Genomic DNA, 10,936 nt, shown 5'->3' with positions numbered 1-10,936 from the left:
TACAGAAACACAGTAGGTGGAGTGTAGCAGAGGCAGTCTATGATGAATTAAACGGACATAAATATACACATCTGTGAAATACAAATGTGTGCATATGAAAAACAAATACTGAAAACCATGTCTTATATGTAAATGTCAGTTTGCATAATACATAGATTCTTGATGTCAGTCTTCCAAACAGCTGGGAAAACAAAACAAAACAAAAAGCAGAGATGTTCATCTAGTATCCCACTGTGGAGTTTTGATTGAGAATGGCTTCCTTAAGCTCATATATTTGAATATTTATTCCCAGGTTCCTTAAGCTATTTGAGAAGAATTAGGAGGCGTGGCCTTATTTGAGTAACTGTGTAACTGGGGATGGGCTTTTGGGTATCAAAGGCCCATACCATTCTGAGTTAGTGCTCACTCAGATCCCTTCAGATTCTCCTTCCTTCCCTTGCCCATCTCATGCCTGTGGAACAGATATCACTGCCTCATTACAGGCTTGCCTGCCCTCGGAGATACTCTGCACCTGATGTTCATGGACTCACCCTCTGAAACTCTAAGCAAGTCCCCAATTAAACTCTTTTTATAAGTTGCCTTGGTCACGGTGTCTCTTCACATCAATAGAAGGGAAATAAGACAATAGGAAATATACTCATCTTTGTTTCTAAACATCATTTTTAGTCAAAAAAAAAAAAAAAAGAAAAGAAAAGAAAAGCCGATTCTGAGGTCAGGTAAAAATAGGTAAATTAATATGATAAATCCAATCTTAGGGTTCCTTCTCTCTCTCTCTCTCTCTCTCTCTCTCTCTCTCTCTCTCTCTCTCGTCTGTGTGTGTGTGTGAGTGTGTGTGTGTGTGTGTTTGCTTATTTGGTTTTGTTTGTTTTTTTTAAAAAAAACAATTTTTATTTTTAATTTAATTTATGGAGAATTTCATATATAAGTCATTCTGAACCCTTCTACCATCAAACCTCTCCCATACCCCAATTTCCTCTCAAATGTATAGCTTCTTTATTATTATATGGGTACACACACACACACACACACACACACACACACACACGTAACCTGCTGAGTCAATTCATTGTTGCTTGTATGCATATACATTTAGGTAGATCACTTGGGATTGAGTAACCATCAGGGGACCTATCCCTTAAAAAGGCCAATTAAGCCTCTCTAGGAAGCTTGAGCGAGTGTTTGATGTTTGGAAAGGGTATAAATGATGCACCACAGGCAGTGGATGAATCTGTGTGGTATCAGGTCAACTTGCCACTCTTTCCTGGTCATCATCTGTCACAAGAAACACATCAAAGAACTTCTGATGGTATTCCAGCACCTTCCTGTTGCTTCTGTGGACTCAGGCTGAGCGACAGCTTCTTCTGGATCAGACTGCCATTACTGATTGCTGAATGGCGTTTGTGACTAGACCAAGCTAGCGCTGCTGATTCCTGTGAACTGAACTGCTGATATCCTGACAATGCAGATTGGATCCAGTCCACGGAACTATTTCTAAACAGTTCCATGTTCTCCTTTGTCCTATTAACGAATCCACTAACTCTGGTGGGTGGTAGGCTAGAAGGGAGGTTAGTGCATTTAAGTATACTTATTAAAGAGGGTTTTGGAAAATGCAAGCCTACACATCTTTATAGAAATGACTAGTTAAATAAAATAGGAGTGTCTTAGTTAGGGACTTACTGCTGTGAACAGACACCATGACCAAGGCAACTCTTATAAGGACAACATTTAATTGGGGCTGGCTTATAGGTTCAGAGGTTCAGTCCATTATCTTCAAGGCATGGCAGCATCTGGCAGGCATGGTGCAGGCAGAACTAAGAGTTCAACATCTTCATCTGAAAGCTGCCAGTGGAAGACTGAATCCCAGGCAGCTAGGACAAGGTCATTAAAGCCCACACCCATGAGGCCACACCTCCCAACAGTGCCACTCCCAGGACCAAGCATATACAAGTCATCAATCACAAGGAGATAAAGGGAAAATCTTCCTTTCTTAAAATTTTCCAAATAATTTGTACTCTCCCTTCTCAAAGAAGTGGTGTTTAATCTCTTCTGCTTGAATATGGGTTAGACTTTGCTACATACTTTGAAATAATAGAATGTGGAAAGAGAAACAGTGGAGAAATCTTTCAGAATAGACATTAGCCCATCAAGGTTAGAGCAACATCATACTTGGAGTTTATACACTCTTCATACCATGTGATGGAGGTAAGCATTTTTCCTTTAAGATACTCACTTCTAAGTGGAGTTTCTAATCACGTGATAATGTGCAAAGGTAAATTGCGAAATCCCTGTCCATTACACTTAAAGCCCACCAAGAAGACAGAAGAGTATCAGTGGTCTATACAAATGTCAGGTTCTTTATTTTGTTAAATATGCATGTAGCAATTGCTAGCACAAGAAGTTGGATAGAAGGCATATGAGAGCTCTGTATTCTCTTGAAAACCTTTAAGTAAAAATTACTGCAAAATGCATTTTAATTATGCTATCACCTCTGTTACAATCTTAATGTTTACTGATTTTGTAGAGAAATTAAAATCGTTCATTACAAATATTGTATTGTCTTTATTTCTAGAAGAAAAAAGTATAGTACTTGCTATCTATTCCCCCCAGTGATATTCAGCCCTTCCTCAATCTGTGCCTAATGTTTAAATGAAAAACTATAATAATATTTTAATGCTGTAGTTAATCAAAACTTCCTGTCTCTTCTGGTGGAATTAAGTGTAATGGATTTTCTGAGCTTCTATTAACTCTTTGAGTTTATAAGGCTGCCACTTAGTTATCTGGTGGCAGTGTTCAGAGAAATTTAAAGGAACTGCTACAAGTACCTAATTAATCCTTACAAAGTTGAGATAATCTGATTCATTAAAGGAACAATGTGTGCCTGGCACTGAACTAGAAATTTTTAATTACCATTTTGTACTTTGCGATAACTTGATCTTCAGTTGGGGGAGGGGAGCAGAAGAAAAGTGACTGTCTCTAGGTTACATGCTAAAAAGTTTAAAACATGGACTTAAATGAAATATAGAAACAGATAAGTGTCCTAAATTGTAAGAATTAATTTCTGACATTTGAGCTCATATTTCCCAGATTATTGATTCTGAAATTAATTTCAATAAGAACTCCCCCACTTTTTTTCCAAAAATTGCCCCACCTAGGGATCCCTCCCATCAGCAGATACCAAACCCAGTCACTATTGCTGATGCCAAGAAGCCTTTACTGTTAGGAGCCTGTTATAGCTGTCCGTGAGGGGCTATGCCAGAGTCTGACCAATACAGATGCATCCGCACAGCCAAACATCTGAGTGTAGTGACCCCAGTGGAGGAGATAGGGCAAAGACTGTAGGAGCTGAAGGGGTTTGCAACCCCATAGGAAGAACAAAAATATCAACCAACCAGACCTCCAAAGCTCCCAGGGACTAAACCACAAACCAAAGAGTTCTTATCGGGGGACCAATGACTCCGGCCAGATATGTAGCAAAAGACGGCATTGTCTGGCATCAATGGGAGGGGAGTCCCTTGGTCCTGTGGAGGCTCCCAGGGTAGGGGAATGCTAGGGCCTTGAGGCAGGAGTAGGTGGGCTGGTAAGGAAGCACCCTCATAGAAGCAGGGGGTAGGGAGCTTGTGGAACAGAAACTGGGAAGGGGAATAACATATGAAATGTAAATAAATAAAATGACCAATAAAAAAAAAGAAAAAAGAAGACAAAAAAAAAAAAACCCTCCCCATTTTATCTATGTAACACTGAGGTTTTGCTACCGGAAACAAATTTTTGTAGCAGTGAATTGTTTAAGCCAATGAGAAGTTTAAAACTGATTTTTTTTAAAATAAGAATTAAGCCTTCTACATGTTTTTTAAATCTTTATTAACTTGAGTATTTCTTATTTACATTTCGATTATTATTCCCCTTCCCGGTTTCCGGGCCAACATCCCTCTAACCCCTCCCTCTCCCCTTCTCTATGGGCTTCCCCTCCCCATCCTACTCCCATTACCACCCTCCCCCCAACAATCACGTTCACTGGGGGTTCAGTTTGGCAGGACCAAGGGCTTCCCCTTCCACTGGTGCTCTTACTAGGCTATTCTTTGCTACCTATGAGGTTGGAGCCCAGGTAGTGGCTTAGTCCCTGAAAGCTCTGGTTGGTTGTCGTTGCTTGATGTTTCCTATTTTCCACGATTTGTATTAGGATATGTTAACCACTAAATAGTATACTATTTAATTATTTTTTAATAGTTTACTATTTAAAGAGCATGTAGTGAAATCTAGGACGCTGTGCTTCATTTTGAATGCTAAAGGGTTTCTTATTCTGGGAAGTTATTGCTTTTGCATAAAATTAATAACGTGAACTAATAATGTAAGCTTACCTGTCTGTTGAAAACTTGTCAGAGTTAAGTAATCTTGCAGGTATTTCTGCATACCTCCGTCCACAAATGCGCAGTAAATTAACTCTCATTTGGGAGGGTAGCATTTCCTAAAACAATCGAATTATTTCACAAGGTTTATCCTTCCACCTATCTCAATATTCTATTAGTTACACTGTGCTTTCAATCCGAAATAAAAAAAAGTTGTTTGACAGAGACAGCTCAAAACGTTTCCTCGGTGGAATGAAGTAGAAAAAAAAGTCTTTAAGATCTAAGAAGAGCTCTAATATAAAGGGATTTTGGGGAACAGAAGAAGGGTGCACGCCACTGTGAAGATATCAGTACTCATTAAAGGACAAGACATTGCTGCAGTGTTCAAGTTTGTATTTTTCCTTACTTTTCTTTGTCCACATGGTGGGAAATACATTTCTTACCCATTAAAATAAATACTTGGCCAGAGTGTGTGTGTGTGTGTGTGTGTGTGTGTGTGTGTATATATATATATATATATATATATATATATATATATATATATATATATGGTTGTGTCAATAGTTAAGAAGTTGATTCAATATGGGAACTGAGAATTTTGTTTTGTTTTGAAATAGGCTCTCTATAGCTGAGGCTGGTTTTGAACTTGAAATGATCCTGTGTCCTCAATCTTCCAAATGTTGAATTACAGGCATCTGGCCCGATTTTCTATATAATTATGTTTAGTTTCTAAATCTTCCTAAATGCTCTCTTGATTATTAAAAGCAGCTAAGAGTTAGTTTCTAGCTGAGATGGGAGGACTTAATATCAACCATGAAATAATAGGTACTGGGCATCGTGCAAAGAAGGTTTTTCCAAATAGAGAGGAAATTAAGGAAGCCCTGGCAACATTCAGGCCACAGCTCAGGGAAGAGGATCTGGAAGATGCTTCATGAGATGGAAGCTTGAGTGTGGAAGAGACAACCTAGAGTGCATAACGCAATACCACAAAGAAGATATCTGCACAGAGAAAGACTCTCAGATATGCCAAGGTTCCCTACTGAGTGTTCATTGAAATGCTGTTCAGTGTGTGCATTGAAGAAACTACCACAACCTTTCAAAGAACCATACTGAAAAATTAAAAAGAATGTTCTTTATATTTATACAGAGCCAATAAAAAGTACCCATTCTCTACAGCTAGATAGGAAAAGCTGTAATTTATATACCATAGGATTTCATTTTCAGAAAAGTCTTTTCTCTAACCCCAGGAATAGTTAGGCTTAGAAGAGCCAATTTCCAGGAACTACATAGAAAGTTACAACTTTAAGACCCTACACTATCTTTCTCTGTGTAAGTTAAGTACATACAAGTTAGAAGTGCTTATGGAAATATGAAAATAGTCACTCAACCAAAACAGTCCATGAGGTCTAGTAGTCAATCATGTTGTGAAGCAGGGAGACACAATGGAGGGGGCCATCAATCAAAAACGACTCAGAACTGACACAGGCGTCAGAATTAGGAGAATCAAGGACAGCAAGGCGTTAGTATACCTGAACTCCATAGGTCTCAAAAGTTAAGTAGACATATTAAGAAAATAACGTCATATTTATAGAGGTAAAAGATGCAGTAGTATCTGAAAGGGGAAAAATTAGGGCATGGAAAAAGCAACAAAATTAGCCAAAATTTAAGAAAAATAAATCCAAAGCATGATGAATAAATAAGCAGATATGTGACTTCATAAAGGTTTGTGTTATTTGAAAAATACTCATTTTAAAGGATAAGATAGTGAGAAGGGCTGGGAGCAATTTCTGTGAATATATATATATATATATATATATATATATATATATATTCAGAACCAGATTTCTAGATTTCTGTCAACTTACTACAAGCTACAGACATTTGGGAAGAAAAAAAAAAAAAACCTCAATCATGAGAACATTCAGCCAAATCAGCCTATGGACAAGCCTGTCTGACATTCTTAATTGAAGATTGTTATGGGAAGGCCCAGATCATGCTGAGTGGTGATGATCCTGTCTGGATGTCCTGGGTTCTGTGAGAAAGGAGGATGAGCAAGCCAGTAGAAATAAGCCCGTGAGGGGCTGGGGATTTAGCTCCTTGTTAGAGCGCTTGCCTAGCAAGCGCAAGGCCCTGGGTTTGGTACCCAGCTCCGGAAAAAAAAAGAAAAGAAAAAAAAAAAAAAAAAGAAAGACTCTCTGCTCCCAGAACACATGGGAGAGAGATCTCACCGCCTGGTCAGGTGGGCACCCCTGAGGCTGCAGAGCGGAAGAGACCACCAACACTGCCCACCCCTGCCCACATCCCTGGCCCAAGAGGAAACTGTATAAGGCCTCTGGGTTCCCGTGGGGGAGGGCCCAGGAGCGGCAGGACCCCTGCGCCTTAGACACCGCCAGAACCTGAAAGGACAGACCAGATAAACAGTTCTCTGCACCCAAATCCCGTGGGAGGGAGAGCTAAACCTACAGAGAGGCAGACATGCCTGGGAAACCAGAAGAGATGGCACTCTGCACACATCTCTGACGCCAGAGGAAAACACCCCACGAGCAAACTTGAGCCTCAGGACCACAGGTAAGACCAACTTTTCTGCTGCAAGTGAGCTGCCTGGTGAACTCCAGACACAGGCCCACAGAAACAGCTGAAGACCTGTAGATAGGAAATACTATACGCCCGAAAGCAGAACACTCTGTCCCCACAACTGGCTGAAAGAAAACAGGAAAACAGGTCTACAGCACTCCTGACACACAGGCTTATAGGACAGTCTAGACACTGTCAGAAATAGCAAAACAAAGTAACACTAGAGATAATCTGATGGTGAGAGGCAAGCGCAGGAACCCAAGCAACAGAAACCAAGACTACATGGCATCATCAGAGCCCAATTCTCCCACCAAAGCAAACACGGAATATCCAAACACACCAGAAAAGCAAGATCTAGTTTCAAAATCATATTTGATCATGATGCTGGAGGACTTCAAGAAGGACATGCAGAACTCCCTTAGAGAAGAAGTAGAAGCCTACAGAGAGGAATCGCAAAAATCCCTGAAAGAATTCCAGGAAAACACAATCAAACAGTTGAAGGAATTAAAAATGGAAATAGAAGCAATCAAGAAAGAACACATGGAAACAACCCTGGATATAGAAAACCAAAAGAAGAGACAAGGAGCTGTAGATACGAGCTTCACCAACAGAATACAAGAGATGGAAGAGAGAATCTCAGGAGCAGAAGATTCCATAGAAATCATTGACTCAACTGTCAAAGATAATGTAAAGCAGAAAAAGCTACTGGTCCAAAACATACAGGAAATCCAGGACTCAATGAGAAGATCAAACCTAAGGATAATAGGTATAGAAGAGAGTGAAGACTCCCAGCTCAAAGGACCAGTAAATATCTTCAACAAAATCATAGAAGAAAACTTCCCTAACCTAAAAAAAGAGATACCCATAGGCATACAAGAAGCCTACAGAACTCCAAATAGATTGGACCAGAAAAGAAACACCTCCCGTCACATAATAGTCAAAACACACACGTACAAAATAAAGAAAGAATATTAAAAGCAGTAAGGGAAAAAGGTCAAGTAACATATAAAGGCAGACCTATCAGAATTACACCAGACTTTTCGCCAGAAACTATGAAAGCCAGAAGATCCTGGACAGATGTCATACAGACCCTAAGAGAACACAAATGCCAGCCCAGGTTATTGTACCCTGCAAAACTCTCAATTAACATAGATGGAGAAACCAAGATATTCCATGACAAAACCAAATTTACACAATATCTTTCTACAAATCCAGCACTACAAAGGATAATAAATGGTAAAGCCCAACACAAGGAGGCAAGTTATACCCTAGAAGAATCAAGAAACTAATCATCTTGGCAACGAAACAAAGAGAAGAAAAGCACACAAACATAACCTCACATCCAAATATGAATATAACAGGAAGCAATAATCACTATTCCTTAATATCTCTCAACATCAATGGCCTCAACTCCCCAATAAAAAGACATAGATTAACAAACTGGATATGCAACAAGGACCCTGCATTCTGCTGCCTACCGGAAACACACCTCAGAGACAAAGACAGACACTACCTCAGAGTGAAAGGCTGGAAAACAACTTTCCAAGCAAATGGTCAGAAGAAGCAAGCTGGAGTAGCCATTCTAATATCAAATAAAATCAATTTCCAACTAAAAGTCATCAAAAAAGATAAGGAAGGACACTTCATATTCATCAAAGGAAAAATCCACCAAGATGAACTCTCAATCCTAAATATCTATGCCCCAAATACAAGGGCACCTACATACGTAAAAGAAACCTTACTAAAGCTCAAAACACACATTGCACCTCACACAATAATAGTAGGAGATTTCAACACCCCACTCTCATCAATGGACAGATCATGGAAACAGAAATTAAACAGTGATGTCGACAGACTAAGAGAAGTCATGAGCCAAATGGACTTAACAGATAGAATATTGTACCCTAAAGCAAAAAGATATACCTTCTTCTCAGGTCCTCATGGTACTTTCTCCAAAATTGACCATATAATTGGTCAAAAAACGGGCCTCAACAGGTACAGAAAGATAGAAATAATCCCATGCGTGCTATCGGACCACCACGGCCTAAAACTGTTCTTCAATAACAATAAGGGAAGAATGCCCACATATACGTGGAAATTGAACAATGCTCTACTCAATGATAAACTGGTCAAGGAAGAAATAAAGAAAGAAATTAAAGCCTTTTTAGAATTTAATGAAAATGAAGGTACAACATACCCAAACTTATGGGACACAATGAAAGCTGTGCTAAGAGGAAAACTCATAGCGCTGAGTGCCTGCAGAAAGAAACAGGAGAGAGCATATATCAGCAGCTTGACAGCACACCTAAAAGCTCTAGAACAAAAAGAAGCAAATACACCCAGGAGGAGTAGAAGGCAGAAAATAATCAAACTCAGAGCTGAAATCAACCAAGTAGAAACAAAAAGGAACATAGAAAGAATCAACAGAACCAAAAGTTCGTTCTTTGAGAAAATCAACAAGATAGGTAAACCCTTAGCCAGACTAAAAAGAGAACACAGAGAGTGTATCCAAATTAACAAAATCAGAAATGAAAAGGGAGACATAACTACAGATTCAGAGGAAATTCAAAAAATCATCAGATCTTACTATAAAAACCTATATTCAACAAAACTTGAAAATCTGCAGGAAATGGACAATTTCCTAGACAGATACCAGGTACCGAAGTTAAATCAGGAACAGATAAACCAGTTAAACAACCCCATAACTCCTAAGGAAATAGAAGCAGTCATTAAAGGTCTCCCAACCAAAAAGAGCCCAGGTCCAGACGGGTTTAGTGCAGAATTCTATCAGACCTTCATAGAAGACCTCGTACCAATATTATCCAAACTATTCCACAAAATTGAAACAGATGGAGCACTACCGAATTTCTTCTATGAAGCCACAATTACTCTTATACCTAAACCACACAAAGACCCAACAAAGAAAGAGAACTTCCGACCAATTTCCCTTATGAATATCGACGCAAAAATACTCAATAAAATTCTGGCAAACCGAATCCAAGAGCACATCAAAACAATCATCCACCATGATCAAGTAGGCTTCATCCCAGGCATGCAGGGATGGTTTAATATACGGAAAACCATCAACGTGATCCATTATATAAACAAACTGAAAGAACAAATCTACATGATCATTTCATTAGATGGTGAGAAAGCATTTGACAAAATTCAACACCCCTTTATGATAAACGTCCTGGAAAGAATAGGAATTCAAGGCCCATACCTAAACGTAGTAAAAGCCATATACAGCAAACCAGTTGCTAACATTAAACTAAATGGAGAGAAACTTGAAGCAATCCCACTAAAATCAGGGACTAGACAAGGCTGCCCACTCAATCTCTACTTATTCAATATAGTTCTTGAAGTTCTAGCCAGAGCAATCAGACAACAAAAGGAGGTCAAGGGGATATAGATCGGAAAAGAAGAAGTCAAAATATCACTATTTGCAGATGATATGATAGTTTATTTAAGTGATCCCAAAAGTTCCACCAGAGAACTACTAAAGCTGATAAACAACTTCAGCAAAGTGGCTGGGTATAAAATTAACTCAAATAAATCAGTAGCCTTCCTCTACACAAAAGAGAAACAAGCCGAGAAAGAAATTAGAGAAATGACACCCTTCAAAATAGACCCAAATAATATAAAGTACCTCGGTGTGACTTTAACCAAGCAAGTAGAAAATTTGTACAATAAGAACTTCAAGACTCTGAAGAAAGAAATTGAAGAAGTCCGCAGAAGATGGAAAGATCTCCCAAGCTCATGGATTGGCAGAATTAATATAGTAAAAATGGCCATTTTACCAAAAGCAATCTACAGATTCAATGCAATCCCCATCAAAATACCAATCCAATTCTTCAAAGAGTTAGACAGAACAATTTGCAAATTCATCTGGAATAACAAAAAACCCAGGATAGCTAAAACTATCCCCAACAATAAAAGGACTTCTGGGGGAATCACTATCCCTGAACTCAAGCAGTATTACAGAGCAATAGTGATTAAAAACTGCATGGTATTGGTAC

This window comes from Rattus norvegicus, chromosome 11 (genome assembly GCF_021556685.1).
Source record: "Rattus norvegicus strain SHRSP/BbbUtx chromosome 11, alternate assembly SHRSP_T2T, whole genome shotgun sequence".
Classification (NCBI taxonomy): Eukaryota; Metazoa; Chordata; class Mammalia; order Rodentia; family Muridae; genus Rattus; species Rattus norvegicus.
Note: the sequence above shows the minus strand (reverse complement) of the source record.